This window comes from Salmo salar, unplaced genomic scaffold (genome assembly GCF_905237065.1).
Source record: "Salmo salar unplaced genomic scaffold, Ssal_v3.1, whole genome shotgun sequence".
NCBI lineage: Eukaryota > Metazoa > Chordata > Actinopteri > Salmoniformes > Salmonidae > Salmo > Salmo salar.
The window spans coordinates 1-7,048 of record NW_025547589.1 but is presented as its reverse complement, the minus strand read 5'-3'; the positions used below and the strand labels follow the sequence as shown (position 1 = coordinate 7,048).

General features: G+C 37.6%; 1 long non-coding RNA gene across 1 annotated transcript; it reads left to right on the top strand.

Moving 5' to 3' along the window:
• Nucleotides 1-714: 714 nt before the first annotated feature.
• On the top strand, nt 715-4,404 carry LOC123731986 (uncharacterized). The gene is made up of 3 exons (XR_006762958.1): nt 715-846; nt 3,830-4,042; nt 4,334-4,404. It is a non-coding gene; the product is annotated as an uncharacterized lncRNA (long non-coding RNA).
• Nucleotides 4,405-7,048: the final 2,644 nt, after the last annotated feature.

Genomic DNA, 7,048 nt, shown 5'->3' with positions numbered 1-7,048 from the left:
ACAATGCAATGAATGGTCCCTAGTGGACTAAAGCGATATGACGTCTTGGTAGACAAAGGAAAGGGGTGGGGACAGATTAGAGCGGGAGAGACAGATATTGGGCTTATTGTACATACATGTGGAAAACACCGCCATCGTCAATATGGATATTTAACACCCTAACAACCGCACTGCCCCTTTAACTTATAAAATAGTGAACTTCACCTCTGCTTTCCTATCCCAGGTGAGAAGCCCAATGTGTGCCAGGTGTGTGGCAAAGCCTTCAGCCAGAGCTCCAACTCATCACTTGCAGCTATCAGCACAGTGGCAACCAACCCTACCACTGACCCCGCTGCCTCTTCGGCTTCCAACGCAAACAGGAGAACCACTGCACATACTTTCAGTCTACGACCCTGCTACCAGCTGATCTGAGATCAGTTTTAATAAGCAAGCGAACAACAGCAAATAGATAGCAACTCAGAGGCTCTCACATGGTTGCTAATGTTTGCATTCCCAGGCTAATCATTGTTTTATTATTTTAGGTGATCAAACTCCCTTGATTGTCAGTGATTTACCTGTAAGGGTGTAGTTAAAGATATGGCCCTTTGAGATATAATACGTTTTAGTGCTTGACAAATATATTTCTCTTGTGACACCCATGTAGCTTCTCCGGAACTGAGTCATCCTCTTCAGTTCTCTAGAAAATAAACATTTAGCTGGAATGGATTGGGCTGAGAACTCCCCACCCTCCCTCTCTGTCAGCGTTACCCTATAAAAGCAGAGCCATCTCTCCGCTCTGCACTAGAACACCTGATTACTACAACCTTCAAGCGCGCCATCGCATCGAGGAAGAACACACAGACACAGGTAAATACATCATTTAAAATACATGCTTTAGGTTTAGGTTTAAAATCACTATTGGCCTCATGGTAATGACCCCAGGCTTAATTGCTACAGAGAGATGTGTGGGGACAAGATCATCCTTATGGTGACATACATGGGTGCCTGACTTTGTCTGAAATTGAATTTTAAAAATCCTGCAATTCTACACTGTTTCTTCACAGGACGAATCCATATTTATGAACAGAACACAACTATTTGTTCTTAGGTTCTGACACAATAAATAAAATTGAACTCCAGTACTTAAATGGAAAATATATATATTTTATTTTTAGAACACAAGGACATAAAACAATATGTGCGAATTTATCTAGGCATATATGCCAACAGTTCACAAAAACAATGCCTAATTTATTATAACCATTACACATAACAAATCCTAATTGCTAAATTGACCCATATATATTCAGTCAATAAAAAGTGCCATTTGAAACCATAATCTTAACAGGTTATATTATGTCATGGAACACAATCTTCAAAAGGCAGTAACCTCAGCAGCCGTGTAACAGTAAAAGCCTAGGGCTGTACACCTTAATTAGCACCTTAATTGGGGAGAACGGGCTGGTGATAACGACTGAAGCGGAATCAGTGGAATGGTATCAAATATATCAAATACATGATTTCCAGGTATTTGATGGCATTTGTGCCGTTCCCGCCACTTGTATAAGCGTGTCCCCTCAGCAAGATATACAGAAATGGGGGATACTGTCAGTCTTGTATCAATATGATACCAAATATTATGATCTCAGTATCTAGAGCATCCTCCACTGCAATGGCATAGCCTTGTTTTGTTAATTTGATCATTTGTTAGATTTGTCTTATTTTTGGATACTACGTTTCTTCATAAAATGTCTTCAAATATATGTTTTAGTTTAATGATGTTATTGCCTATGTTAGGTTGCTTTTCAACACTAAGTCGAAGAGCCATGTATGCATTTATAAGTTATATTCTTCATGAATTAATGGGTAGCCTATTAATTTAAGTGATCAAAAATGGCTGTAAATATCAGAGTGGGCATTTCAATTATGAACGACGTGACACACCAGGATTTTATAGTCCTTTGTTCCTTACACAGTTCAGATATATCAAGTTAAAAAATCATAATGTAATATAATAGAATAGAATATTTTTCCAAATGAAAAAAGTTGGCAGTGAGAGGACATGCGTCTCCTTTTCAGGGTTACAACCCAAAATCTGTCTTCTTTTCAATATACAGGCGTGCGATTTTGTGTAATCTGCCTGTTCATTGGAATTTTCTAAATGGACAATTCCCATTGAAAACTGCATGGTGATGAATTATGGCCACAACATCTGGTGTTGAAAACAACAAGTAGACTGGGCTTAATGATTCTGATTAAAATATGTCCTTTATCAAACTAATGTTTTTGCAAATTGTTTTTAAATGTTTCCAGTTTATTCTTTTTTTATCACTTTGATATAATGGAGTATTTTGTGTAGATTAGTCAAAATCCATATTAAATCAGATGTTCCTGTTTGTAACACAAAAAAAAAGGGAAATAGTCAAAGGGGTGTGAATACTTATATAGGCACTGTAATGAAACTGAACCTCAAGAGACTGTTGAAGCCACCATTTGTCAGAGTCCCACAACTACTGACTGGTTCTCAACCTAGTTTTATTTTATTGTAAAACAAATGTGTTGTTAGTTTTAATAATTGAATTGTGCCTTATTTCAGATATTGTTACAGTTGTTGAATTTACATGCATATCTCTTTTTATGTTGACGGAATACAAGATAGCTGGAAGGGAGGAGTTGTTACATGTGATATAATGTGATATAGAATTTATCCTAGACACTACTTTGTTGTTACTGTGGAACCTAGAGCATTGATACTAATTGAGTACTGCGCCTACTAATGAATGTTCTGTGCTTGAACTTGAGTTTGATTGATAAACTAAAGTTAACATTACCTCCGTTTCAAGTAGAATTATTACTGTTTGTGTAGTAGTAAGAACACAACACCTAATGCCAATAAAATGACAAAACAGTAACAGAGAATAATGTACAATATGGCGAACTTAGCAAACTAGGCATTTGTGGTAAGTACATGGGGGCCGCCATCTTCATGCACCTTCACCATTCTCAAATAAATTCTGAATTGACACCAACCCTTGAATCATTTAAAGACTTACAATTAGCATAAGGACCAAGACATCGCAAAAGACATGCAATGCCACTTAGTGCAATTGTGACTAATAATGATAAATTCCACAGATACACTTTGCTTATCGAGATCTGTGCTTTATGCAGATAGTTTGGATGAGGAATATTCTTTAATTTATTCAGTGGTGTAAAGTTCTTAAGGAAAAATACTTTAAAGTACTACTTATGACATTTTGGGAGGTATCTGTACCTTACTATTTATATTTTGTGACAACTTTCACTTCACTACATTTCTAATGAAAATAATGCACTTTTTACTTCATGAATTGTCCCTGACACCCAAAAGTACTTGCTACATTTTGAATGCTTAGCAGGACAGGAAAATTGTCAAATTCATACACTTGTCAAGAGAACATCCTACTGCCTCTGATCTGGCGGACTCACTAAACACACATTCTTTGTTTGTAAATGTTGTCTGAGTGTTTGAGTGTGCCCCTGGCTATCTGTAAAATAACAAATTGGTACCATCTGGTTTGCTTAATATGAGGAATTTGGAATGAATTACACTTTTACTTTTGATAAATAAGTATATTTTAGCAATTACATTTACTTTTGATACTTAAGTATATTTAAAACCAAATACTTTTAGACTTTTACTCAAGTAGTATTTTACTGGATTAATTTTAGTCATTTTCTATTAAGGTATCTTTACTTTTACTCAAGAATGACAATTGGGTAATTTTTCCACCACTGAATTGAATCAACTTAACCCTTAATTACCCTCTTTCTCTCCCCCTCTCTTTCTCTCCTTTCTCTATCGTTGCAGCAATGGATTGTGCTTCAACTGTCGTCACTTCACATACCAACAGCAAAAACGACTGCAATAAAAAAAAATGTGTTGCCCCATGTCCTACTGAATCAGGCAAAAACATATCAGGTCAAAACATATCAGGCCAAAACATATCAGGCCAAAACATATCAGGCAGTGTGGGCGGAAGTATTTCCATTGGCAACCAGGACAATACCATCACTCATACCGGTATGTAACCCTATCCAGCGGGAGGGAATCTTCATATGAATGAATAAATACATCAATTCATATTTTATTGTTTTGTGGCCATCCAACATGGGAATATAACACACATTGATATTAGACATTTCAAAGCATAAAGCAATTACATGTCCATACACATACACATTTCACAGCTCAGTTCCAGAACCAGCATAAAAAATGGTTTATTGTTGCTCATAGTAGGGTTCTATGCAAACTCCTAATACTGACAACCACATTTATTTCAGCACTGTCAATGACTCTCTCTCGTTCTCTTAGCTTAACAAACAACTCCCAGAAAAACTGTCGCACCCAGCATCACCATAGCCAACATAACAGGTGGCAAAGTGGGTCTCTACTACAAGGCAGAGAAGATGGCTCTCTGTGACCTCATCGAGGGAAGTCAACTCAGGAAGGGCCACTCCATTCTCATCCTGGAAAACACCTTTAAGAAGACCCCTCTTCCTCCTCTATGTCACTGGCTTCCAAGTAGAAAGTGACAATACACACAGATTAAACTACATACAAATTATTGATTAAAAATAAAGAGAGAATAAATCTCAGATAAGTGAAAAAGTGCTACAAGATATACTTTGATTGTATGTTCAAATTCAGCAATGTAATCAATGTAGGTTTTTGACAAAAAAATAAATGGTACCAAACTGAGAAAATGTTAGTATGTGTTCTGTAAGATGTTATCATGAGTGTGTGTGTGTGTGTGTGTGTGTGTGTGTGTGTGTGTGTGTGTGTGTGTGTGTGTGTGTGTGATAACATTACATGACTGGGGTTGCCACCAGATATCCTACATACTGATACTAATTTTAACAAAGGTCAACAACACAATCTTGTAATCAAAGTTTTATTTCTAAGGTTGAAGTCATGTTATTGCAAGACACTTACAGGGAGCACAAATATATATAGCAGAGACAAAGTCTGCACATTTCCTCATTACATTGGATTTGAAAATCATTTGAACTAGAATGTTAGATAAATGCAGTGTTTCCCAACTAAAGGTTTGATGATTAGTTGAATCAAGTGTGTTAGTGCTAAGGAAAAAACTAAAATACAACTACTTTCACGCCACATGGCTCTGTCCACCCACCCTACAATTCTGGAAAGAAACCATACACAAACTGTCCACCATTTTGCGTCACAGCATTCCACTCTTCCCATCCTTCTGCCTTCTTGGAGATCATCAGTCCATTTTTATTGCCTTAAAATATCACCAAGAAAACAATATTACTCAGCTAGAAAAACAGAAACTAAGTATGTTTGTCAATGGATTAACCTCCTCACAGACCACATCACAATGGGAAAATTATAGCATCCACCAAAGACTAAATTCAAACCTTCAACGAAAACTGGACCCCACTCCTCTACTCCTTGCAGCTACCGCTGAACAGAACTCACCCTATTGTTTCCTCTACCACCCAAGTTGCTATTACTATTTATTTGTATACATTATATGGAGCAGCAGTTGAAAGGTACAACGTTTGATAGTTGATAGATGTTGTACAGTCAGGTCCATAATTATTGGTACTCTTGAAAAAGGTTAGCAAAAAATACTGAGCTATATTGAATGCAATTCTTTGGGGGAAATTGTATTCTTTTAAACTACCTGTTTTGAATACTCCAGCACACTCCCCTTGCGAGGTTAATTACACTGAGCCTTTAAAGAGAGAACACGTTGGGAGGAATTTTAGACCATTTCTCCAAATATAATCTTTCCAGATCCTTTATATCCTTTATCTTCTCTTATGGACTGCCCTCTTCAATTAAAACCACAGGTTTTTAGGGGCTCAAGTCCAGAAACTGAGATAGCCATTGCAAAATGTTGATTTTGTGGTCAATTCACCATTTATTTGTGGATTTTGATTAGTGCTTAGGGTTACTGTCTCGCTGGAAGATCCACTTGCTGCCAAGTGTCAGCCTCCTGGCAGTGACAACCAGGTTTTTGGCTAAAATATCCGGTACTTGGTAAATTGCATGATGCCGTTGACCTTAACTGGGCCCCCTGGACCATAGGAAGCAAAATAGCCCCATAACATCAAAAATACACCCCTATTTTTTACCGAATGTATGAGCTACTTTTCTGCATATGTTTCTGTTTTTCAACGTCAAACCCGTCACTGGTGTGCGAGGCCAAAGAGCGCTATTTTCATGTCGTCTGACCATAGCACTGGTTCCAATCCAAGTGTCAATGCCGTTTTATCAAACTCCAGGCAGTGCTATGGTCGGATGACAGAAGGCTATGGCCTTGTTATTCACAGAATAATTCCCGGGTTCTCATGTCTTATTACTTAAGTATTTGCATTATTTATTTTATGCAGTCTTTTGTTTTCATCTTGATGAAGGGTGCCAATAATTATGGTCCTGACTGCATATACTGTAAATGTATTTGTATTGAACAGCGACAGAGCAACGTATTGAACATAGATCTCCAAGTCCAATGGCAAACTCGTTTCCTTCCCACTGCTTCAACTGGCAAGGGTTGTTTCATGTCCCCACGCTTCACTCTACCAAGTCTCTCACGTATACACACCTCTCCAATAGCCTCAGAGACACCATCCCATTCTGACACCAATGTAGCGAACAACAATGTAACATCCCTTGTGGGTCTTAAATCCAAGTTTTCCAGTCAGTAAGCAAACCCCTGCACCAATAGGGTTAACCAACTAAGGGAAGATTCTAACAAGCCTATACAAGCAAGGGTATTTAACATAAATTACATTGCTACATATTTTTATTGTCCCTACGACATGGGGGATGGAAATGTCTAGTCATTTGAGGAAGTGGACAAGAACACCACTGGAGAGGACTACTCCAATGATATTGTTGCCAGGGCTAAATGGAACAGCAAGCCTGAAGGTAAATTCACCAGAACACTACAATTAAATGTGTACACAACCGTTGTATGGTCTCTTTCACCAGGTCACAAACAGTTGTTTTGTTAACATGACAATACGTATTTTGTGCTATATGTGAAATATAAAA